The sequence below is a fragment of the Triticum dicoccoides genome, chromosome 3B, assembly GCF_002162155.2.
Source record: "Triticum dicoccoides isolate Atlit2015 ecotype Zavitan chromosome 3B, WEW_v2.0, whole genome shotgun sequence".
Lineage (NCBI taxonomy): Eukaryota > Viridiplantae > Streptophyta > Magnoliopsida > Poales > Poaceae > Triticum > Triticum dicoccoides.
This window is the reverse complement of record NC_041385.1, coordinates 220436917-220464342: the sequence shown is the minus strand read 5'-3', so window position 1 is coordinate 220464342 and position 27426 is coordinate 220436917. Positions and strand designations below refer to the sequence as shown.

At 43.9% G+C, this 27426-nt stretch overlaps 1 pseudogene; it reads right to left on the bottom strand.

The window, feature by feature from the left end:
- Positions 1–914: 914 nt before the first annotated feature.
- Positions 915–27209, bottom strand: LOC119279479 (annotated as a pseudogene).
- Positions 27210–27426: the final 217 nt, after the last annotated feature.

The following is a 27426-nucleotide window of genomic DNA, read 5'->3' as shown; positions in this document are numbered from 1 at the left end:
AAAATCAAAGTTTTTGGGTGGTTACTTCTCTCTGACCGTCTTAACACAAGAAATATGCTAAAGAGAAGAAGCTACAATATTGGAGACAACTATGGATGCATCCTCTACGGTACTAATGACGAGGAAACTCTTGAGCATATGATCTTCCACTGCCCATTCAGCAAGGCATGTTGGGACACTTTGCATATCCACTGGGCTACACAGGGAGATAGATTGCTTTGGATCCAAGAAGCCAAATATGTTTGGAACACCCCAATGTTCATGGGCCTGTATGCCTCTTGGAGCTTGTGGAAAGAGAGAAATAATTAACATTTTCAAGGTATTGCTCCTTCTAACAGCTCATGGGCAAGAAGATTCAAGGATGACTTCTCTCTCCTTATTCATAGAGCCAAGGAGAGACACAGAGGGTTTGTTCCCTCTTTCCTAGAGAACTTTGTACATCCGTAGGATAGTCCTTTACCTTACTCACCCCACCTAGCACTCTGTTTTATATCATGGCCATGGATGTAAGGTTATTATTTTGTAAGACCTTTTTGATACTTTAATTAATATACACAGTAGGAGCCTCTCCTACTATTTCAGGTGTCAAAAATATACATAACAGCCAACATTTCAATCCATGGACACCACATGACAGAAAAGGTACTAAGGTACTTGCTACTTAAAACCACAGCAAGGTACAGAGCACATGCAGGCCAACAACAAATTGGTACCAAATCCAAAAATCACAGTATGAAATGAAGTTAATGAGAAATTTTAGAATCAATTTAACAACTGATAGTAATGTTTGCATTGGACACATCGAGAACTAATATTATACATACACGCCCAAATTCCGATGGCCAATGCCTCAGTATAGTAAACACTAAGCATGGTACATAGTAAAGGTTTGTAACAACTAGAACTGAAAGCATTCACTCCATTAAGCATATCTACAATGACGCAACACACAAGAAAAGAGAGATACACAATGGGGTAGCAATGACATAAAGATAATCGCTTAACAAATAGCACGAACATGAATAAATCACATAACTAAGTACAACCAAGTATCTTCCCTCAAAAGTACCCCAGCTGAGAGTGAACATGTATTCGACATTTTTGCCATTTTGATACATGCACGACAAAGAGTGGCGCTCTATTCTTACCACGACACAAGCAAGAGATGACCCCAGATGATGCACTGCTTCTCTAGGTTGCACTCAAGGCTCAACCAACTCTGCGGTATGGACGATGCCCCCTCCTTTCTCCATCCAGACGGCAGGGTGCAGACTCGGAAGCCCTACACATTGCAACTTGTGTCAATGCAGCAGCAGTACAAGGAACTGATATCATGCAGAGCACAAATTGAGAGAAAGTTGCGGTCCAGGAGCTGACCTTCCAAGGGAGCATCATGGTGTGTTGTGGTGCCTTCATCTGGTATCACAGGTCGGGTTCTGGGCTGCTGCTTTGCTTCCCCATATAGCACACCAGGTTCTCCTAAGATAGCAAACTAAAAATACAAAATGTTGATTAGGGAGTTGGTACATAAGAAAATGAATTCATGCATGAATGACATATACAACTAAAAAAAGCAGGCATATTAGAATTTCATATTAGACGGCTGAAAGGTAAGTGTTTCTTCATATAAAGTAACTATAATTAGCACCCAACAGCTAGATAGCATATGGTGGAGAAACTAGTTTCAGCTTATCCAGAAATATCAGCATTGTGCACACCAGGATAAAATCAAAGAACACAGAACAAGACACTTGGAGCAAGCAACTAATGTAGTAACAAGCTTTTATGGTGCTAAATGCAACAGGTTTGCATAACCTGATTCACAAGGCTATGAACAGAAGGGGGGAGTCGGTCGTATCTCACAACAAGGTTGGAAGGTTGTCCTTTAAGAGGTGAACGGTGGAGACCTCAACGACCTACAACTTCTGTGGCATGGCGACGACATAGACGTGCCACCGTGGGTTGGTGCCCATGAGGAAGCCCACGATGAACGCCACAACGAGGGATCCACCAGCGGATGCCATATGCCACAGTGTGGACTGTGGAGAGAGGGTCTAGGGCTGCTGTTGGTCTACACGCAACTGCGAGGAGGAGCATAATCAATGAGAAACATGGCAAAATTGATGAAGAATAGAAAGCTTCAGGCTAAAGACAACATTTACGAAGGCACTGAATATGAAATCTTATTCAATAGGACATAGCACAGATAGCTTAGTGGACGAGGATATAAAAAAATAGACTGATATATTTTAGGACAAACAACCACAACCTTAAATAAGCCTTCAAAAGACAGCACGTACACTTGGATTTACATGTACACATGTATGTACAGATGCAGAACCAGTTAAAACAGTGTACAAGAGTTGATGATCCTGAGATCCTACCTACCCAGCACTCAAATGCAACACTTTTAGTAGTAACCGCTAAATATACATGTTACGAGGGTTGATAAACAATTGCACAGCAAAAGCATCATCCTCCATGTTTCCATAAAAAATTCTTCCCCGAGATTAACTACTGACAACAGGAAATAGGGGAATTGGTGATCCTATTATCCTACACACCCAACACTCAGATGCATAACTAATAGTCACACGACGTTCAGAGGGGGTGACGCTACCAGCCGCAAAGGGAACATAACTTGACCCCTGGGTAATCAATTACAATTCTAGTAATAAAACATTGCTAAATAACAAAGCAACATCAGATGATGGTACCTTGCAATGCTCTCTAAGCATATGTTCCTTGTTCCATCACTCAAAACAATAATACAAAGCAGGTCAAGCAAGCTGAAAATTTGATTAGGTGCTATAGCAATGTTCCCAGCATGAATTCAACATTTTATTGATGTGTATCCCTTGGATAACTTATCGTACAATGGATAGAAATGTCTCTTGGCAAGCAAGATCTTTGTACAATGGATAGAAATGACAGTAACAATCCTCTTCTATCAGAGGAAACCTTGTATAGCAAACAAGTAAACTCATTCTCAAATCTTTGCACAACATTTACCTTGTGGTGAGCAAATTCTATATGTGAGGGATCAGAGACATTCTCCATCAACGTGTCATACCCATAGAAGAGGTCCCTCTAGATCGTCGCGGTGGAGAAGTCCGAGTCATCGAACTCCTTCGGCAGCCTGAAACCAAGCGAAATAAAACGATGATGTTTCCTGTTTACTGAATTTTCTAGTGAAGAAGTCCCACAACATAGCTGCAGAGTTGACGCACATACATTGGAGGCTTCATGGCCTTGGCCTTGTCCCAGCCCTTCTTGTCAGGCAAGACGAAGATGAACCCCTGGGAGAGGAGCGTGGGGAACTTGGTGGCGCATGCCCTGGGTGAGTGGAGCGCCCAGGCCTCGGGGCCCTCGGGCGCGGCCTGCGGGATCCTGGTGCAGGCGCCGGAGCCGTCGAAGGACCAGCCGTGGTAGGAGCACTGCAAGCCGCCCGTCTCGTTGATCCGCCCCTCCTTCGCGCGCGCACGCACGCAGCACCCACTGGTCAGTACTACAGGATTTGGCTCTTGAAACAAACAGAGGCGAGGGAGAGGAGATGAGATGAGAGGTACCGAGAGCGGGGTGAGGCGGTGCGGGCAGTGGTCGTCGAGCGCGACCCACTCGCCGGAGTTGGGGTCGTTCCAGATGACGAGGGCGCAGTTGAGGAGCTAGAACGGGGTGGGCACGCGCAGGTCCAGGTCCTCCACGAGCGAGACCGGGTACCATCGTCCTGCTCTCCGCCTTGGTGTGAGGCGTCTACCCCTCTGCTGCCGGCGTCGGGGCTCTGAGGCGCTCCGCCTCCACGTCGTACTGCAACACCACGAAGCACTTGAGCCGCTCCTCGAGGAAGAGCGCGTAAGTGCACACCTGATGTGTACTACACAACCTTCTTCTTGTAGACGTTGTTGGGCCTCCAAGTGCAGAGGTTTGTACGACAGTAGCAAATTTCCTCAAGTGCATGACCTAAGGTTTATCAATCCGTGGGAGGCATAGGATAAAGATGGTCTCTCTCAAACAACCCTGCAACCAAATAACAAAGAGTCTCTTGTGTCCCCAACACACCCAATACAATGGTAAATTGTATAGGTGCACTAGTTCGACAAAGAGATGGTGATACAAGTGCAATATGGATTGTAGATATATGTTTTTGTAATCTGAAAATATAAAAATAGCAAGGTAACTAATGATAAAAGTGAGCGTAAATGGTATTGCAATGCTAGGAAACAAGGCCTAAGGTTCATACTTTCACTAGTGCAAGTTCTGTCAACAATAATAACATAATTGGATCATATAACTATCCCTTAACATGCAACAAAGAGTCACTCCAAAGCTACTAATAGCGGAGAACAAACGAAGAGATTATGGTAGGGTATGAACCACCTCAAAGTTATCCTTTTCGTTCTATCTATTCAAGAGTCTGTAGTAAAATAACATGAAGGTATTCTTTCCGTTCAGTCTATCATACATTTCATACTAGAATAACACCTTAAGACACAAATCAACCAAAACCCTAATGTCACCTAGATACTCCATTGTCACCTCAAGTATCCATGGGCATCATTATACGATATGCATCACCCAATCTCAAATTCATCTATTCAACCAACACAAAGTACTTCAAAGAGTGCCCCAAAGTTTCTACCAGAGAGTCAAGACGAAAACGTGTCCCAACCCCTATGCATAGGTTCATGGGCGGAGCCCGCAAGTTGATCACCAAAACATACATCAAGTGGATCACGTGATATCCCATTGTCACCACAGATAAGCACGGCAAGACATACATCAAGTGTTCTCAAATCCTTAAAGACTCAATCCGATAAGATAACTTCAAAGGGAAAACTCAATTCATCACAAGAGAGTAGAGGGGGAGAAACATCATAAGATACAACTATAATAGCAAAGCTCACGATACATCAAGATCGTGCCATAGAGAGAACATGAGAGAGAGAGATCAAACACATAGCTACTGGTACATACCCTCAGCCCCTAGGGTGAACTACTCCCTCCTCGTCATGGAGAGCGCCGGGATGATGAAGATGGCCACCGGTGAGGCACCCCCCCTCCGACAGGGTGCCGAAACGGGCTCTCGAGAAGTTTTTGGTGGCTACAGAGGCTTGTGGCGGCGGAACTCGCGATCTATTGTTCGCTTCGATGGTTTTAGGGTATATTGGAATATATAGGCGAAAGAAGTCGGTCGGGGAGCCACGAGGGGCCCACGAGAGTGGAGGGCGCGCCCAGGGGGGTGGGCGCGCCCCCCTATCTCGTGGCCTCCTCGAAGCTTCCCTGGCTTGCACTCCAAGTTCCCTGGATTGCTTCTGTTCCAAAAATAAGTTTCCCGAAGGTTTCATTCCATTTGGACTCCGTTTGATATTCCTTTTCTTAGAAACACAGAAATAGGCAAGAAAACAACAATATGGGTTGGGCCTCCGGTTAATAGGTTAGTCCCAAAAATAATATAAAAGTGTATAATAAAGCCCATAAACATCCAAAACAGATAATAATATAGCTTGAATGCTTCATAAATTATAGATACGTTGGAGACGTATCAACACCCACGCGGTCCCAGGCTAGGTGGCCAGAGTCATCCTTGATGTTGGACATCTGCAGCGCATGGCCCCGGCGCCGCCCGTGGGTCAGCAGCTCCTCCCTGAACGCGTCGCCATCGCCCGCCGATGGCTCAGTCCAGAGATGAGGTTGGGGCAGAGTCGAAGTCGACCGCGAAGGGCGACCTGCAGCGCGGGGGAGTGGAAGGCGAGGGTGGGGCTTGAGGTGGAGGCCGTGCGGAGGCGGGCGAGGAGGACGGGGTGCGCGCTGAGGCAGACGATGGCGTATCGAGATCTGAGGGAGGGAGAGCATTGCTTGGAGACGGGGATCAATGGCGGCGGAGAGGAGATGGGGGGAGGAGGAGTGCGATGGGAGTTAGGGCTTGGGTAGGTAGCTGCGGGTGGGGTTTGGGTAGGTGGCTGCGGGTGGGGTTTTCTTTTTCATTTTATTTTTTTTATTTTTTGTAGATGGATGGATGGGATGGATGTGGGATGAGGAGATGGATGGATGGATGGGCGCCATGTCATCGATCCGTGTGACAACGAATTCCACCAATGAGAATAGAGCACGTATAATTGTGTTTTTGTTTTTGTTTTTCTTCTACTTTTTCACATGAAAATTTTAAAAAATGATCTCATATTATGCACAAGTGTGCATATTGGAATGACAAACAATGTTGCCTAAGGAAGTTTTCATTTTCTTTGGACGAAAATTTCGTTTTCCATTTTTTGAGTGCCCAAAATGTGTTTTTTTGTGAAGGACCTACGATATATTTGTTGCAAAATTGTACAAATCAATTTTCTAAAATACTAGGACATATTTAATGCACAATTGACCAAATGGTTGGGTGTCAAAAGTTTTGATTCACCTCTCATGAAAAAGAAAAATTTCCGCCGATTCAGCTGGAAGCGGGTCAAATTTGAACTGTAGCTACCTCGTAGTTTGCTCTTAATTTTTTCAAAAATCATTTATAGGTACATAAGTATCTATTTAATCAGAGAAACACAAAAAAATTCCAAGATTCAACCACTAGCTAGGAACGGTCATTCCCGCCGTTTTGATCGCCTCTTGAAACGGGCATAAATAATTCAAAAAAATCAAAAAATTGGAAAACCTTCACATTATGTCATTATATGTGACCAAGTTACCAGCACAAATTATAAACTTGTAATACGGCAATTCTTTTAAAAATGTGTTCTCAGAAACGAGCTATCAAGTGTGAAGATGAATGGCTTTCAACCCAAATGCTCAATCTTATGGCCACATTCATGGCATAGTTTGTTCAAATGATCTCATATTATGCACAAGGGTGCATTTGAATTGACAAACAATGTTGCCTAAGGAAGTTTTCATTCTCTTGGACGAAAGTTTCATTTCCATTTTCCGAGTGCCTGAAATGAGTTTTTTTTGTGAAGGACCTACCATATATTTGTTGCAAAATTGGACCAAATCAATTTTCTTAAACACTAGGCCATATTTAATGCACAATTAACAATATGGTTGGGTGTCAAAAGTTTTTATCCACCTCTGGTGAAAAAGACAAACTCCCACCGATTCAGTAGGAAGCGGGTCAAATTTGAACTGCAGCTGCCTAATAGTTTGATCTTTATTTTTTCCAAAAATCATTTCTAGGTACGTAAGTATCTATTTAATCAGAGAAACATCAAAAGTTTTCCAAGATTCAACCACTAGCTAGGAACGGTCAAGCCCGCTGTTTTGACCGCATTTTAAAATGGGCATAAAAAATTCAAAAAATTGGAAAACCTTCGCATTGTGTCATCATATGTGACCAAGTTTCCAGGAAAAATAATAAACTTGTAATACGGCAATTATTTTAAAAAAGTGTTCTCAGAAATGAGCTATCATGCGTGAAGATCCAGGGCTTTCAAGCCAAATGATCAATCTTATGGCCACATTCATGGCATAGTTTGTTCAAATGATCTCATATTGTGCACAAGGGTGCATCTTGGAATTCCAAACAATTTTGCCAAAGTGAGTTTTCATTTTCTTTGCATAGAAAATTCATTTTCCATCTTCCGAGTGCCCGAAATGAGTTTTTTTGTTTGAAGGACCTACCATATATTTGTTGCAAAATTGTACCAAATCAATTTTCTAAAATACTAGGCCATATTTAATGCACAATTGACAAAATAGTTGCGTGTCAAAAGTTTTGATCCACCTCTAGTGAAAAAGAGAAATTCACACCGATTTAGTAGGAAGCGGGTCAAATTTGAATTGCAGCTGCCTCATAGTTTGATCTTTATTTTTTCCAAAAATCATTTCTAGGTACATAAGTATCTATTTAATCGGAGAAACATCAAAAGTTTTCCCAGATTCAACCACTAGCTAGGAACGGTCAAGCCCGTCGTTTTGACCGCATTTTGAAACGGGCATAAAAAATTCAAAAAATTGGAAAACCTTCGCATTGTGTCACTATATGCGACCAAGTTTCCAGGAAAAATAATAAACTTGTAAAACGGCTTTCAAGCCAAATGATCAATCTTATGGCCACATTCATGGCATAGTTTGTTCAAATGATCTCATATTGTGCACAAGGGTGCATCTTGGAATTCCAAACAATGTTGCCTAAGGGAGTTTTCATTTTCTTTACACGTAAAATTCATTTTCCATTTTCCGAGTGCCTGAAATGAGTTTTTTTTGTGAAGGACCTACCATATATTTGTTGCAAAATTGGACCGAATCAATTTTCTAAAATACTAGGCCATATTTAATGCACAATTGACAAAATGGTTGGGTGTCAAAAGTTTTGATCCACCTCTGGTGAAAAAGACAAATTCCCGCCGATTCATCAAGAAGCAGGTCAAATTTGAACTGCAGCTGCATCATAGTTTTCTATTTATTTTTTCCAAAAATCATTTCTAGTTACATAAGTACCTATTTAATCATAAATACATGGTTTAGTGGGGATACGTCGAGGTTTGGACGGTGGCCTAGGGCCCCATCTTTAGAGAGCGTAAACTCGCATTCCCGCCGCATGGTCACCGCGTGACCGTGGCGTTGCCATGTGTTCTGGGCGGCCTAGGCATGTCTAGTGGGTTGGGCACTCCCCAGGTAGGTGCTAGGAAGAAAATCACAACATAAGATTCTCACGAGGAGACCGATCGATGCTCAAACATGAATAAGCAGCCAAGTGTTTGATTAGCGGTACAGGAAATTCACATGGCTAATTGGCGTGAGTTTTGGCTGAGGATGATCAGTTACTAAGAAGACCGTCTTCACAAATTTTCAGCTCAAAACGACGAGCCTAGGTGGTACTTGCTTTGCAAAGTACCACACTGGACATAAATACGAATGTTGAAGCTGGGCTCAAAATAATGAATGGATTGAGCAGGCATTTGGTGGAGGATGGTTATTTGGGCATAGGAAAGCATTGTAGAAAATGGATACCATTTGGACATGCCAAAGTGGTACTTCCTTCACAAAGTGTTTTTTTGAACAAAATAGGAAAATGAATATTTTCGAATTATTTTTGAACTAGCCAAGGAAGGTTTTTTACAAATTTGATGAAGATATGACCCAAAGAATTTATGAGATTTTTTTTGGAATTTTGTGAATGACAGAAATATAGGTTGCTTCACAACCTAGGGCAAAAACTGCCACATGGACATGACACATAGGCAAAATTGATGAGGTGGTGCCTAGTCATAGCAACCCACCACAATTTACAAGGTTATGACCATCTATATTGGTCATGATCAGCTAGAAATAAGGCAGCGGACCAGTGCTATCTGCTTTATGACCATTTCGTGTAAGGAAATTACGACCTTTCTGACCAAAATGGTCGTTATAGTTTAGGGTTTGGAGCCCCCCTAACAGCTTTTGACCAATTGGTCTAAAATGGTCATAGATCTATGACCAATTCTTCGAGGGTCACTGACAGAAGGTCACTAGTTGACATATTTCTTGTAGTGAAAATGGTATTAATCATTCTAATCAAGATGAAACGAATGACAATGATAAGAACGAGATTGAGCGTCTAAGTAAAGAACTAAATACTCTTAACTTAGCTCATGAAACTACTTTAGAAGATCATCGAACTTTTAAAAACTCAGGAGAAGCTACACTTCGAGAAGCTCAATCTTGAGCAAGAACATGGGTTCTTAAAGGCCATCAATGATGCTCTTCGGAAGAAAAGTTCTTCTTACATTGCCAATCGTTTACTCTTGTTTACTTACATGCCACAAGTAAAATCTAGCAACAAGAACAAGAAAGATTCTTTTTCTAGTAGTAACAATAATCATGCTAAATCCAATATTGTTGCTTCTAGTAGTTCTCTTGATTCCACTAATGATTCTCTTAGCCAAGTTACATTTGAGCAATAAAATAGCTTATTGAAGGGAATTATAGAGAAAGGTGTTTACAAGAGCCTTGCCAGAAGTAAGCAATTTTAGGAAATTGTACGCAAGCAAGGAAGGCACCGGAAGAATCAAGGTGTTGGTTTTGAACGAAAGTTCAATGCCAATGGAGTTGAGTGGGAACAAGATCAATACCCCAAGGCGAAGTTTGTTCCTCAACAAGATAAGTATGATCCTACTTCCTTCAAGGGAACACAAGCTCAAGATGATCTTCCACCACAAGACCACAAGCTAAAAGGCAAGGACAAGCTTCAAGAGGAGATTGATGCATTTGAAGATGCTCCAAACACTACTAGGGAAAAGCCTATACATAGAAAGTTACTAATAGCGAGGGTTAAAAACCCTCACTACTACTACTTACCAGTAGCGCAGGTTTTTAAACCTCGCTACTACTAAGTTGATAGCAGGAGCACGGGTTTTTAACCCTCGCTACTACTAAGCGGTCTCTACCGTGCCCCCCAGGACATGCCATAGTAGTAGCGCGGGTTTTTAAAACCTTGCTACTACTAAGTTTGATAGCAGTAGCGTTGGTTTTTAGCCATCGCTACTACTAAGTGGTGCCATAGTAGTAGTGAGGGGGTAAAAAACCGCGCTACTACTAAAGGTCCCATTTCCCAGTGGATCGCCTTTTCAGTTTTAAAAAAATAAAAGAAAATGATGAAAATGTCAAAAAAATAAAAGAAAATAAGTTTCCCATGTGATATGTGGTCTAGTTTTTGGGAAAATTTGCAAATATGAATTTCGACTTTATTTGCAAAATTTCTCGAGAATTTGTAAAAATGGGCATAACTTTTGCATACTAACTCGGATGAAAAAGTTTTTTATATGAAAAATCATCTACTCGAAAAGTTACATCCAAATTTAACCGGGGGAACCCCGTTAAATATTTTCAAAATCCTAAAAAACCAAATAGAAAAAAAGTTACGGGGCTTTTAAGATCTAGAGTGGAAAAAATCGAAAAAATTTCAAACTGTGTGGTCAAACAAAGGTCAAACTAATTATTCTAGAATATTAGTGTTACTAAATAATTATTTTAGTTTTTTTGAATTTTGGTCAAATCTGGTCAAACTATGGCCAAACTATGGTCAAACTGTGGTCAAACTGTGGTCAAACTAATTATTCAAGAAATATTAGTGTTACTAATTTTTTAGAACAATAGTTTCAAACTCAAATAGTGAAATGTGTGACTTCATGCTCAAGCTAAATTCCTGAGGTTAATAGGATTGACATCTTACTATTGTCAGGAAAACAACAAGTGCAGACTTGGAAACGAGGGAGAATAGAACCCGGAAGTTTAGCGTGCTCAGGCTGGAGTAGTGAGAGGATGGGTGACCATCCGGGAAGTTAGATGATATGGAATGATGAGGGGTGATTAGAGATTAAATTGAGCACCGATGAGGGGTGATTAGAGATTTGAGATTAAAATAATTCAGAAATTTGAAAATTAGGGAAAAAATCGAAATATTTTTTTGGAAAAATTCAAAAAAAACCGCGCTGGTAGTAGTAGCGCGGGTTTTTACCCACGCTACTACTAAAGGACGTAGTAGCAGCGCGGGTGGCACCCGCGCTACTGCTATACGTTAGCTGTAGCGCCTTATTAGTAGCGCCAGCCCCCGCGCTACTAATAGGCCCAAAACCGGCGCTGCTGCTAGGCTTTTCCCTAGTAGTGAAAGGCCTTGGTCAAGTGGGTTCCCAAGACTACATCAAGTTCTACTTCATCAAGTACATCTACAACCCCGAGGATTCCCATCAAGATGATGTGGATCCCGAAGAAGAAGAACTAGAAAGTTCTTGAGGGTGACTCCGCCAACATTCTTCACTCATATTCATTTTGGCAAGGACAAATGCAAACAACTTCCACATCTTGCACTAGTTCAAGGAGTCACAAACCCTCTTGTTCGTAAGTCAAGGGGCAAGGTAACCTAATGCTTTCGTGGACATCATCATGTGTGTGCTTCACTCTATGCTATGGATATCCTTGTTTGTTCCTTGTGGGACTAACCCATGTAGGTATTGAAAGTGCAACTCACTCCAATGGATTGCTTGAAATGATCTACATCAACTATGAGCATCCACATCTTCAACATTTGCATGAAGTCATCATCAACAAAACCCAAGGTTAGTTCATCCCTCTTAGAGGGGATATCACATCTAGGGGGAGCTTTACTCTAAGAATTGAGCTAAATCAACTCTAATGGTGTGAATGTTTTATGTAAAAGTGGTAACCCCACTTGTGCTTAAACGATGAGTATGACCTATGATCAAATGTTCTGATTTGACTCCTAAGTCAATATACTCATATATAGATGACCTAGTCATCGCCAATTGCTTGATAGATGCTTCAGTGAATGTGCATGCTTTGCCACATATTTCATTTGCCATTTTATTGTGTGAGCATGTTGATTGCATATTTTTTTTCATTCGAGGACATCCATTTGTTGCTTTGATTGTTTGGCTTTTCTTCTTTTGCCAAATGGATGGACAAGAATGCCTAAGAACTTCCTTTAGCTATCTATGCTTTTATCGTCTCAAGCTCTATTCATGCTACATCACAAAGTTTGAACAAGTCAAATTCGAACCCTCTGGGTGAGGAGCACTTGGAGTTACCGATTTGTCATAGACTTAAACTTCCAAAACCTCTCTGTGCATTTCGGTCTGACCGATTCATCCATTTCGGTCACACCAAGTTCACTGGGTTGATCTAGTTTTCAATCTCGGCGCAACCGATTAGAACTCTTCGGTCTCACCGAGTTGCAGTAACCGCTTGTGATTCTACATCTCGGTGCCACAGAGTTGTTCCACTCGGTCACACCGACAGTGCCAGGATATATATACCAACGGGTCAAATTTTGGATATTCCTCCAAAACCTCTTCGCCCGCGCGTGTCCTGCTCTGCCGCCTTAGGTCCCCGGATCGTCCTCTGGTCGCCAGCGACCTCCCGCCGCTGGTCTCCGCCACCGTCAACAGAAATCTTCACCCCCGTTGTCACCGTAGCGAGCTTAGCGCCAAGTTAGGGTATGAGTTCGACACTTTGTGCATTCTTTTAACTCTGATTCTTAGCACAAAGACAATGCCATGTTTGTTTCCAAGTATGAGATTCATCTATCCACAGAAATCATCCTTTAGAGTAGATTTGATTTGAGAATTTAGGGTTAGGTTTCCGCCGGACTCATCTCGGACTGACCGAATTGTAGAAATCGGTCTCACCGATTTGGCTTAGGCCATTGCACATGTGATTTTTGGTCTGACCAAAAATTGCAAATCGGTGTGACCGAGATCATGACTTTGTGAAACCCTAGCAAACTCGGAGCCACTGAACAGTGTCTCGGTCTGACCGATTCCACTATTTTAGACTCCAAAGTTGCTTCGGTGTCACCGAGTTTTACAAATCGGTAGCTCCGAAATGCTTCCTGTGAAAAACTAAAACCAAGTTTTTGACTCATTCTTTTTGCAAAGCTCTGCACTTTGTGATGCTCATCTACTCTATCTGATCTACAACTATTCACAGGGCCAACTCTCAATTTGCAGTGCAGTATGTCTGATCAGAGTGACAGCCAGAACAAGTCAGAGGAGCAGATGGACTTGAGTGAGGGCACTTGTCCCTCTAGCAGCTATGATGATGGTAGCATGAGCACACCAAGAAACCTGCCTAAGGCACAAACTAGGCAGAGCAAGAAGAAAACTTCAGACTCTGAGGATGAGGACTTTGAGATTGAAGAAGTCAGCTCAAAGAAGAAGGTGCTCAAGAAAGGGTATGCTACTGCTGCTTCTACCAAGCCAGGTCAGCACAAGAAAGCACCTGCCAGGAGAGTGCCTGTGTCAAAGGCCAGGGCATCAACTCAAGAGATAATGGAATTCACTCTAGAAGCCAGAGAAGATGGAGATGGCAAGAAGAGAAAAGAAAGAGTCAGGAAAACAGTTGCAAGAGTGCTTGGAAATCCATCTATGAGGAGAGATTCTGCAAGTGAGGAAGAATAAGAGGATGTTGCACCTCCTCCCAAGTCACAAAAGCTGATGGGGGATGCCATCAAGTCTGGTGCTGCTCCTTCAAACCCCAAGACAGCCCCCAAAGCTCCAGTTCAAGCCTCCAAGACTACACCTAAGAGAAGCACCATGAACATATCTGATGTAGAGAAGAACAAGGCCCTAGTGCCTGAGGTTGAAGAAGAAGATGACGGAGCCCAAGTGCTCAGGAAACTCAAGCCAAAGATTCCAGACCATGATGAGAATCATCTAGTGGCTGAGAATATGAAAGAGAGAAAGGATGCAGGTCTCAGACTATGGAGACAAGCTGATCCATATGCCGTGAGGAGAAGGACTGCTGTGGACTATAGATTTCACACCAAAGAACAACAGGATTTCTATGAGACAGTGTTGCTTGACAAGAAGCCCATTGTTTGTGATATGAAGTGGGTTGATTGGGAGTATATTGATGAGAATGAAGATCATTTCCCAGGAGTGCATGAAAGCTTCAAGCTCAATGGTGTTGACAAGTTTGTGGGTCAAAAGTTGACCAAATGGAATGATGAGCTCATTATGCAGTTTTACTCTACAGCTCATTTCTATCCTGATGGAAAGATTGTGTGGATGACTGAAGGTACAAGGTACCAATCTACAGTTGATGAGTGGGCCAAGCTCATAAAAGCCCCCAAAGAAGCTGAGAAAGACATTGATGTCTATGCTGAGAAGAAGAAGGATCACAACTCCATGGAAAATATGTACAAGGAGATACCTGGCAAAGCTTTGGAGACTCACAAGCTAGGCTCAGTGTATTTCTTGATGTCTGGATTGGGCACAATGAACACTATCTTGAGGCACACTTTGTTGACCAAATCAGGAGATCACAGGATGATTAGAGGCCATTTCATTAATCTGCACCAGCTTTTTGATTTGTCCCAGAGATTCAAGGTCATGAGTTTGATTGTTGAGACAATCAAGAGAACAACTGTTGACCAGAAGAGGTCATGCGGGTATGATCCACACATACAGATGTTGATAAACTCCAAAATGTCCAAAGGAGTATACTTGTTGGACAAAGAGCACCTTCCCTTGAAGCCTGATTTTGAGGACAAAACTGTTGTCATGACTGCTGAAGATTCAACATCTCTATAGGATCAAGAGAAGAGACAAAAGGCAAAAGCCGAGAAGGCAGCAAAGATACCAAGTGCTGAAGAAGCTTCACAATTGTTCCTCAAGTGAAAGCAAGACTAGCTTGGATATCTTATTCAAGCAACCTTGAGAGTTGAGAAAGGACTAGCCACCCTGACTCAGAACTAGGAGAGCTTGGAGAGGATCATTGAAACCAAATTCTATGATCTTGACTTTAAGGTGAATGAAATTCAGACCTCAGTTGAGCAGCTCCAGGAAGAAGCAAAAGAGAGGAAGGCGAAAGCAACTACAGAAGTCTTCCAGAGAGTGCCTAGGGCACAGAGGTCTGCAGTAGTGCCAGTGCCAGACACTAGAACTACAGCATCAGCACCTGCAGCCACAACTCTAGTTGCCCCTCTAGTGGCAACACCACCAGCTCCATCAACTTCTACTGATGCTTTCATCCTTGGAGTCCTCTCAACACCTCCTCCTGAAGATCAAGCCTAGAGAGCCGCATATCACTATGCATTTTCAAGTTTTTTGGTAATTTGTTGCCAAAGGGGAAGAAAGTGTATAGATCATAGGCTTCGGAGAGAGAGATCTTTGCTTCTTTTGCTACTTATTTGCTTTGCTTGCTTGGTTGAGATACTCTATGCTTATGTGTGTGAGATATTTTGTATGGTCATGTGTTTGATCATATCATGCTAAATGCTTGTGCTTGGATGATGACATTATCTATTCTTTATGTATGATCATTCACTTTGCCTTGGCGATGAGTGCTTGTTCTTATTTTCTATCATTTTGAGCGCTCCACCAAGATGTATGTGACATGGAAGAGTAACCCATGATCCTAATTGGTTGTGCATTTTCATTCAAAAGCAAATTTTAAATAATGCACAAATTTAGGGGGAGTTCTTGCTTATCAAATACTTCTCAAAGCGACGATGTTTTTTTCATTCTTGTTATCATTTGTCGAAGCTTTGATCTATATGTTGTCATCAATTACCAAAAAGGGGGAGATTGAAAGTGCAACTAATCCCTAGGTGGTTTTGGTAATTCTTAACACCATATAGCTCATTGAACTATTGCTCTTCCAAGATGATCATTTCAGAAAGTTCAATGATTGGCATGGCATGGACTAGAGATGTGGACCCCTCAAAATTCTAAAGACACATATTGGCAACAAGGTCAAGACTCTACGTTTTTATTTAAGTGATCCAAGATCACATCGAGTCCATAGGAAAGCCAATACTATTAAAAGGGGATGAGGTGTTGCTTAATGGCCTACTTGCTCAAAAACCACTGATATGCTCCAAAACCCTCAACCACTTTCTCATATCCACATATGTCCTAAACCTAAAAGTCAAACTCGGCACCACCGATTTGATCTATTCAGCGCCACTGAGTTCATTTTACATAGCCACTGCCACAAACCCTAGTCACTTCGGTTTCACCGATAGTGATCTCGGTCTCACCGAGATGGGATTGCAAATTCACTGTTTCCTTTTCGTAATGTTTTGGTCCCACCGAAATGAGTGAATCGGTCCCACCGAGTTTGTAATGCAAATTCACTGTTTCCTTTTCATAACATTTCAGTCTCACCGACATGAGCAAATTGGTGCAACTGGGTTTGCCTGACCAACCCTCTATGTGCCTATTACTGAAATCAGTCCAACCGAGTTCATGTGATCGGTCACACCAAGATTGCGTTATGCCCTAACCCTAGCGTATCGGTCTCACTGAGTTGATTGCATCGATCCCACCGAAAAGCCTAACATTCATATTTTGACCTGAATCGGTTTAACCGAGTTTTACCATTCGATCTCATCGAGTTTGGGAATCTATGTGTAACGGTTAGATTTTGTGTGGAGGCTATATTTACCCCTCCACCCATTCTTCATTCGTGAGGAGAGCCATCAGAACGTGCCTACACTTCCACCATTGATTTTCTAAGAGAGAACCACCTACGCATGTGTTGAGACCAAGACATTCCATTCCAACCACAAGAATCTTGATCTCTAGCCTTCCCCAAGTTGCTTTCCACTCAAATCATCTTTCCACCATAGCCAAATCTGTGAGAGAGAGTTGAGTGTTGGGGAGACAATCATTTGAAGCACAAGGGCAAGGAGTTCATCATCAACACACCATCTATTACCTTTTGGAGAGTGGTGTCTCCTAGATTGGTTAGGTGTCACTTGGGAGCCTCCGTTAAGATTGCGGAGTTGAACCAAGGAGTTTGTAATGGCAAGGAGATCGCCTACTTCGTGAAGATCTACCCAAGTGAGGCAAGTCCTTCATGAGCGATGGCCATGGTGGGATAGACAAGGTTGATTCTTTGTGGACCCTTCGTGGTGGAGCCCTCCGTGGACTCGTGCAGCCGCTACCCTTTGTGGGTTGAAGTCTCCATACACGTGGATGTACGATAGCACCACCTATCGGAACCACGCCAAAAATCTCCGTGTCAACATTGCGTTTGCTCCCTCCAAACTCCTCGCATTTACTTTCTTGCAAGTTGCATGCTTTACTTTCCACTATTCATATAGTCTGTGCATGCTTGCTTGAATTGTATTGTGATTGCTTGACTAGTACTAAGTTGCTAAAATCTGCCAAGAATTAAAATTGGGAAAAGGTTAAGCTTTTATTTTGTCAAGTAGTCTACCCCCCCTCTAGACATACTTTTGATCCTAAGCTGACCCTCTTCACTAGATCTAAACAAGATTGCGTTGGCCTCTGTCTCCCCCCCTCACAGCTGGTGAAGGAGCCGTTCGGATCCCGTCACACTAGGAAGGGGAGGAGGTGTAGCGTTCAGTCTATCGCCTTCGGCAAGGGAGGCAATCCACTGCCGGCTGCGCTATTGTCTTTCACCCAGCGCCTGTGTGGGAGGGCCACCGACCCCTTCTTCCTCATTGCCGTATGTAGTGTGGGAAGATCCGGCCTCCCACCGCACGCCTAGCCACATCCCGATGACCCTAAGGTATATCTTTCTTTCAAACCTCATTCCTCTAGCTGCATGCGGATCTTTTTCAATTCTGTAGTCGAATCTAGGTGTTGGTTCAAAGAGGAAAGAAGGGTGGGGTGAGGTGGAGCATGAATCTAGGACGTGGTTCAATGAGGAAAGGAGGGAGGGAAAGTGGTATAGACTGACTATCAAGCCGCTTTGTTGGTCGAAAAGGGAAAAAGGGGGTAACCCAGTACACACATCTGCAAGGAAGTGATCTCTTTGTTGAAAAAGGAAAGAAACCGGGGGGTCTGGGAGTTTGTGCATGACTGGATTTGCTGCCATCGCATAGGAAAAAGGTTCAAAGAGAACAAATATGTGACCAACACAAATATGCTGCTTGGCATCATACTCTACATCACCCATTTATATGTGTGGAGGCACATGGTGCTGGCATGTCCCATGTTCCATACAACTATTTTGTTGTTGTAAATCTAAGAATGCCACTGGAAAATTGAAGCAATGCCACTGTTAAAATTAAATTATGTTTTTAATGAATGTTATTTTAAGAGAATTTCTCTTTTAATATGAATCAATGCAACCGTTTTAGAAATGCTACTGTCCTATACTTTGTTTTCCATCAAGATAAGGTAGATGCTTCTTTTTGTGGCCGCATGTTTCATCCTCCTTTATTGGCCAGTAATTGATTCGTTTTTTGCCTCTGTTAAAACAGGGATATCAATTCAACTTGTTGCTATTGGGACATTTTGCTTCGCTATGAGAAACACTTTTGTTTTAAGAGTGTTTTGCGTAGTTCAACTTGAATGTCACACCGGCGACTTTGCTTAATTTTGGTGGAACTGCACAAAAGTAGATTGGATTTCCATATATGTGTTGAGATTTCTTTCATGGCCTCCTCGCGAGTTGTTTGAAATCTTGGTCAAGAAAGGTCAGTACTGACTTTCATCCACATGATGTTGAAGTGTGCTTTGAGATGTTGTGCTACTTGTATTGGTACTGTTTTGGATAAATGTTGAATTGAAGCTATTGAACTACTGTCTTTTACCATTAAGTGAGCAAAAACTGTTCCAACCCAGACATGATGCTTGTTTCTTTGTTACAACAAAACTCTGCATCACCCCCTTTATAAGTAGATGGAAGCACATGGTGTTGTTGCGCCCACTCTCCCCTGGAATTGTTTATGCTTTTTGTTAATCTAATGCCGCTGGTAAAATTAAACAATGCTACTCTCAGAATTAACTACTGAATCTTAGTTCAAAACTGCAACACTTGTTAGGGATCGACGGGAGTACCATTTCTGTTAGGGATCGACCGGAGTACATGTTTAAGAAATGTATTATTGAGATAATGCCTCTGTTATTATATGTCAGTTAAAGTGTTTTACAAATGGTACTATCCTGCTTTGTAGTTCTTTCTGCATGTTTAACCAAGGCATTGTTAAGATAATGTCTGTGTTAATATGAATCAGACGCATTGTTTTAGGAATGGTACTTTTCTGCTTTGTCGTTCTTTATACATGTTGAAACAAGCATTCTTAAGGTAATGTCTCAGTTAATATGAATGAATCACACTGAATGAGAATTGCTACTCTCTTGCTTTATTTCGCATTAAGATAAGGTAGATCAATAGATGTTTTTCTTCTGGGAGTATACGTCATCAACCGTTATTTCTTAGTAATTGTTTCCCTTATACCTATTGTTGCATACAGGGATATCAAAACTTCTGCTCGGTTTTATTTCGACTTTGATTTTAGTTAAGCTGCACAAAAGGAGCCACTGTGTTTAAGACAAACTACTGCATTAGTGGGTCCAGTTGGTCTTACCACTTTGCAGAAAGAAGTAGTCATTGTTTGCGCTACATGACAGAAGGAATGATCGAGAAGCTTTAGAGTATTGTAGACGCTGGTGACATGACTAGTCTGCAGACCAAGGAAAACTCAAGTCAACAGTTGTCGGTGCTACAGACCCGGGGCATGTTGACCAGACTGTGCACAGGCACAAGATCAAGATTGGAGCACCAAATCAAGAGACCAAGAGACTCGAAGAACCAGCTAACATATCAGAAGGAACCAAGACTGAGGCAGAAGGACCAGATGTTATCAAGAGAGACGCCTCCTTTGCCGGGCAGGCGAGCCCGACAAGGGGCGAGCCCCCCCCCCCTAGAAGAAGAGTACCCATGTGCCCCGGGAGGGCCTACTGGGGCCCACGGAGGCCAGATCACCCCACCGACTGCTCCACCACGACCCACGTCGTGGATCAGTGTGGTGTCAAGACGTAGGATGATTAAGTGGCAACCATTCGCCACATGGTGGCCGCTTCCTACCAAGTGAACCCACAAATGACACCCATCCACTGATGTGTCAAGCGAGCAGGCGTGGAGCTGGCAAGTTAGCCCGGCAAGCCTTGCCGGGCGACCAACGACGTGACACTAAGCGGCGCATTAAATGCATGCTATCAGCCTACAGAGTTAGGTATGATAGCACTGTTTGCTATCATATCTATCGGGGATATACCCCGCGGTATAAACCGCCGGATGTATGACCCGGTTAGAGTTTGGCGATTCACTGGCGACCCACTTGGACCTGGCGGTTGATGATTCATTGGTAATCCGGAAGGCGGGCCAGAGGAGCAACAAGACCCGGTGGCCCAACGGGCGGTTTATGGAAGGCCGGATCACGCTATGGTGGGCCGGTTTATGAGGAAAGCACAAGGAATATTTTTTACAAAGGAAGCAAGACTAGAACTCCACTTGTAATAGAGTAATCCTAATCCAACTAGGACTAGTCATGTAACCGCCCCTTCAACATATATAAGGTGGGGCAGGGCTCCCCAAAGAGGGACAGACAAGCAAGAAACAATCTCTAGGGCTAGACACAACTAGAGGAGAGCCGGTTTACGGCGACTCCCTCGTGATGATAATGAGATCTAGCCTCAAACAACATGTAGGGTTTTTACCGGATGATGTTTCCCGGGGCCCGAAGCTGTCTAAACCCGTGTCTTGTGTTGCGTCTCTCGATTCCGCTCAACCCCTCTCAAGCTACCACATAGATGCGTTGGCCTCGCGACTAAGTCCTCACACTAAGGACATCTGATGTGTTAATTCCACGACAGTTGGTGCCCACCGTGGGGCTGCGCACGGTGGTGTTGAGTTCTTGAAGGGAGCTCTCTCAGGCATCGAGAAGTTTGTGATTTTCTGGATGAAGAAGAGATAGTGCCGGAAGATCCACATCAAATCCAATCTCAAGATCGTACTCCGAAGTTTTTTTTATTTTTCATCGAAGTCGCGTGCTGAACGTCTAATTCTTGATCCGGCCTCTGTTGTCTTCAATCCAATTTGGTGACTAGCAATAAAGTTTGGTGGATTTTTCGGAGGTAGGAGATCCGAGACGGATACCGAAATCGGGTCGGATCTGACAGGAAACCACATGTACAGCCGAAGAGCTCGTGTACAAGTAGTATCGCCCGAGATATTGGCGTACCTGCCAAGACTGCAAAGAAAACAGCGACAGCGGCAGAAACATCACATCAATCGTCATTCAGGAATCAGCAGAAGTAGTGGATTTTTTATATACAGTTTGGCTGTTACTTTTTCTTTCCGATCTGGCGTTGCCACTATTAATCGGAAGCAATAGATGCTAGAATAAGACGCATCCAAGGAGTACTACTTCTCTTGAGAAATTCAAGTCCTAAAGGGAATCAACGTGCATATTACGAGTCCCTAGGCCTACCACTCCACCTCTACTGCACCGTAAGCCGCCCTGGGCCTTGCTAATGCCGCTGCTATACTTTAAACCACTGCTGTGCTGAGTCACCTTCATCTTCCGTCGACTCCGCACCGAGCGATATGCCACCATCATTGACCCGAGGGTACCGTCGTAGTCCGGGAACAGTACGCCACTATAGGCACATAAGAGAATGGCTAAATTACTGTTGCATGTATTGGAAGTTATTCATGGAACGGATCGTCTGTCGTCCAAACGAATCACCGTCCCCCCTGCGGTCCAATTTACATCAATGCGCCAGCCGACTCGCCCTTCTGCATCACCTTACAACGCCATGGACGACTCGCTCGTCCGCCTTCGCCGCCGGTTCACGCATCCGCTCCGGCTTACAACGCGGAGAATAACTTGCTCGCCTGCACCGGCGTACAAACGCCGTGACCAATTTATCTGTCTGCTCCCGCGGCTGATTCACCTGTGAGTGATTTCAGTTTCACCTAGTGATCATCAGCTTCATGGCGGGTTACTTCCGGCCTAAACACATCAGGTGATATCTATCTAAAAAATATTTTACTAGCACATATTCCTTTTTTTTAAAGATCAGTTTATCTTTGCCTTGGTATGCAATATTGTTTATGCAGGTCAATTGTTCATTACAAATGAGGCGTTATATTATGGGCACGAAGCACGCGCTAGCAACGTTCTGCACCGGCGTTTCGTCCGTGTAATACCACCTGGTGAATGAACGTGCGCAAGACGCTGTCCCTGTGGCCCGGTTTACATCAGCTTGCCGGGACCGCGCCCGCGATTAACTCGCCCGTTCGAGCCGGTTTACGACACTGGTGCCTATTTTCCCCATCCGCACCGGTTTACAATGTCGCGTCCATCCGAGTCACCTCTGATGTTGCGGTTGTCTTTGCCGTCCATCTCTCGCGGCCCGGTCTACATCAACACACCGGGCCGCACCTGTTTGCATGAGCTGTTTATTGAGTATGACCAAGTCACTACTTGGGTAGCCGGTTTTCTTCCAACAAAATGGAGGCAAATTATCATCAAACCGCCGTCTGCGCTGGAGGGCTCAGTGGACATGTGCACAAGTCGCCGCCACTACAGCTTGGTTAGCTTCAAACAGCTAGTTGGAAGGAACCATTGGTCGAGTTGCTGACACGGCTCCTACGGGATCATTTATAACCCGCCACAGTCACCTCAACCTTCTGTGGATTCATATCGTGCTACCAAACATCAATGATATACACCTTCTGCTATGGTCAAACACGGAGAATCTCAAACCAACTCCTCGAGTCGTCTTAAGGACTCGGGGGCTATGATGACATGACTCAGCAAATCTTGCCAGTTTAAGCGAATGTAAGAACGCCAGGATGATGGAGGAAAAGATAACGCGGTCCCGGAGGCTAATGCTATATTGATGAAAATTTAAAGGCCGTCAGAGAATTTCCGGCTCAAAAAGTATATGACAAAATCCCAGCTCAGTGAAGAAGTTCTGGGTCATCAGAAAGGATTCTGGTTCAAAATCTGGTTCAAAGGAAGTCAGTCTCACTGAAGCTCTCAAATATCAGGTTTACAATCCGGTTCAAGAGAAATCTGTTCTCCCACAAAGCTCTGAAGCTCTCAAATCCGGTTTAAAAATGTCCGGTTCAAAAAGGAATTAACTTCTCGCAAGTTCGAGTTTAAAGGTCGTCAGAAAATTTCCGGCTGAAAATGAAGATTCCGGTTTAAAATCTGGTTCAAGGGAAAGATGTCTCCCACAAAGCTTTGAAGCTCTCAATATCCGGTTCAAAATCCCGGTTCAAGAAGAATTTATCTCTTGCAAAAATTTAAAGGTTGCTGAAGAGGACCTGCTGCCATGATGCGCGGTTCAAACATGGGTATCCTACATTATTGGCTTATCATATTATTTATCATGTGGGGGCTTCTGCTTACAAAGCGACGTCCTGTTTTGTCCATTAAACTGGCTATCATGCCACAATACAGCTTGGGAGCTTCACACCCAAGGGGCCAAAGAGAGTATTGTTGCTAAAAGCACAACTCAAACATTGGCACCCATTGAGCACAACTCACAAAGTTACTTGGGGGCTCTTTTGTGCAAAAGCCACAAAGAGCTTGAAGGGACCCTTGTAATTGGGTATCGACCCACGGCTTGGAAGCCTGGTGTATTCACCTAAAACCCTGGGTTAACCTGCCTTCATCAAGTAAGCCACTCCTATCCAGGTAATCCTGGCATGACCCGCCGAACATTTGACAAGTTACTCTTATATAGACCCTGAACTTGTCAAAGTTAAAACGACGATTGGTTAGTTGGAAGCCCATCTTAAAAGGCTTTGTAAAATGTTTAACTCAGCGGCCTGGCAGCCCATGAAAAGCCTCAAATTTGGGCCTGGCAGCCCTTGAAAAGCCTCGACTACACGGTTTTATTTGCCTTTGTCAAGATTTTTTCTTTTGATAAATTTTATGTTGAACCGGCGTCTCTCGACCCGGCATGACTATCAGTCATCAAATTAACCCGGTGTTCTTTAACCCGGCTCGACTTTCAACTACAAGTTGTCAGTGCATAATCACTTATAATCCGGTGTTTGTTAACCCGGCCTGGCTTTGGACTATAAGTCGCCAATATATATTTGGATTGCGCCATTGGAATCATGCGTTTATAAATCATTGGGTACATTATTCAAGTCTTTAATAGCCAACATGGCTGGATTTTTATTATGGTTATCAATAACCAGTATTATGATTAAAGGTTTTCAAAGTCTCTTTAGCGCAATGGCTATCATATTATCAATGAATATGATTTATTCTACAACGGAGGGAATAGTCCTGAGTCGCTGCAGGCTTACGACCCGGCACTTGGGGGCTACTTTATTCAAAGTTGAGATTATATCAAATATGCAAGTCTCATGTCGCTGCAAGCATGCACCATGACACTTGGGGGCTAATGCAAAGTCATTTTTTGCTCATCTTATTGAAGACCCAACTCATCACATTATAATGAGCCAGCCCTTGGGGGCTACCAATTGCTCCTATCAATGATTCAAGGTACACAAGTTTTAGTCTATTATATTCAAGGGTCCACTGCTCACTTGGTAAAGCACAAAGCTCTTAACCTTGTGGACGTGGATTTAAGCCCCATGGTGGAGTTACATCATATGACGTTATTATTCAATGAAGCATGATCATATTTATAAAGTCCCTACTCATTATTGCAAAATGACCCGACCCTTGGGGGCTACACTGGTTGAAGTTTTTATGAGTATAAGACAATTACAAGTCCCAGGTTGCTGCAAGCATGACAACCCGACACTTGGGGGCTACATAATATGGAGTATTCAGTTTTTACTAAGTGACTGGGATGAACAACATGGATTTCTTCTTAAGTGGCAATATTTATATTGAAGCAAGTCTTAAGCCATCACTTTGTTCTGCTCAAGACTTGGGGGGCTACAGGTAATATGGATATAACGGAGAAAAATCTTCAAATTCTCAGTTTTGAATAAACCAAGTTGACCCGGTGTCTGCAACAATCATAACCCGGCGTCATCAGTAATCATGAACTGGCGTTGGCAACAATCATGACCCGGAATTATCAGTTTTTATAACCCAACAATGGTGGTAATCATAAACCAGCAAGTTTTACATCTTCAAGTCGGCTGGATATCAGTTGAATATTCAGAGACTAATATTTTTGTCAAGTCAGAGCATTGAAGGCCAATTCAAATGGATTCTTTATTTACAAATATCTTCTGCAAGCAAATTGATTATGAAGCTGGTCTATTGACTCGGATTTTTTAGAAGGAAGAAATAACAAGGATTTAAGGATGATCAAGTGCCGGTTTACAAGAATATTTAAACCGGAGCACAACGCGACAAATTTTTTCTTGTGTTTATGTTGCAGATCAGTTTGACATGGATTAATCCAAATTAAACTGGGGGCTAATGTCGGGGATATACCCCGCGGTATAAACCGCTCGATGTATGATCCGGCTAGAGTTTGGCGATTCACTAGTGACCCACTTGGACCTGGCGGTTTATGATTCATTGGTAATCCGGCAGGCGGGCCAGAGGAGCAACAAGACCCGGTGGCCCAACGGGCGGTTTATGGAAGCCAGATCACGCTATGGTGGGCCGGTTTATGAGGAAAGCACAACGAATATTTTTTACAAAGGAAGCAAGACTAGAACTCCACTTGTAATAGAGTAATCCTAATCCAACTAGGACTAGTCATGTAAACCGCCCCTTCAACATATATAAGGATGGGCAGGGCTCCCCAAAGAGGGACAGACAAGCAAGAAACAATCTCTAGGGCTAGACACAACTAGAGGAGAGCCGGTTTAGGGTGACTCCCTCGTGATGATAATGAGATCTAGCCTCAAACAGCATGTAGGGTTTTTACCGCATGATGTTTCCCGGGGCCCGAAGCTGTCTAAACCCGTGTCTTGTGTTGCGTCTCTCGATTCTGCTCAACCCCTATCAAGCTACCACATAGATGCATTGGCCTCACGACTAAGTCCTCACACTAAGGATATCTGACGTGTTAATTCCATGACAATATCAGTGTCTAATGACTTATTTGCCATTGTGCTAAATCCTTGATCTATAAAAGGAGGCCCATGCCAATGATTCAAGGGGTTAGAATTTTAGATCATTCACACCCCCGTACGCGTGTAGTCATCGCTGACCCGAAGCAACCCTTGTCGGGCAAGTGTACTATGCACCACCACCACCTTTTCCCATAAATCCACCAAAGCAGGATTAGGGTTTTACGCCTCGTGGCGGCCCGAACCTGGGTAAAACTGCATGTGTGATCCCTGCCGCGCTGCCTTGCATTGGTCTGCTCTTTATGCAACATTACTCCCTCCTGTCGAACCAGCAAGGGGCCGTCCTTGTCCCATAGGTGGTCGTGGTTTCCCGCGACATCTTTGGTGTGCCAGGTAGGGATATCGCTTGCACGAACCTGAAGATGTAAGTAGCGCGTTATCTTCATCGCCATCTGTATCGTCGACGGCGCCATCGACTGTGACGCCCAAGAAGAAATCAGCTCCTTTAGCTCATCCATCCACCTCTAAGGCCCCGCTACCCGCGGCCTCCAACGCTGCAGGGGGTGCGGAGACGCATGAGGGAGCGAACGTTGCAGGGGTTGTGGCCGGAGCAGGCAGCACCACCACCATCCCCCTCGCGGCCGACACAGGAGTAGAAGATGCTAGAGGAGAGCGACATCAGCAACACCCTGACGGCCGCGCTCCCCCCGTTGACGGGTGCAGCCACAGTGATGGCGCTCGGTCCAGGGCGAGCCACCTCCCTACTTCCGTCCTTGCCGCGGACACTACTACTGTGCATACGCTCTGCCCAGGGCGGGCTGACCAAACTGGTGCGCCCGACGGAGCTGATGGCCCTCAGGTGCCTCTGCCTCACAACCCTGCTGCCCAGGTGGTTGCACCGCAGCAGCAGGGGCGCAGTGCAGCTGCCACTGGCTCCACCAGGAGCCGAGCGACAGCGCGATCGACTTCATCATCATCTATGCCAAGCACAGCCTCGGAGGCCATGGCGCAGGCTTAGCTACTGCTAAGGTTTCCACCAACAACCGAGCAGATGGACGAATGGCGTGCTACCATCCAAAGTCTGTTTCGTTTCACCGAAGCCGACGGCTCATGACAGGCTGCCCCGCCAAGGCCTCCCCTAGCAACAACTATGGCCCATGCCGCTACCCGTACAGGGGGAGCCATCCCCACGGT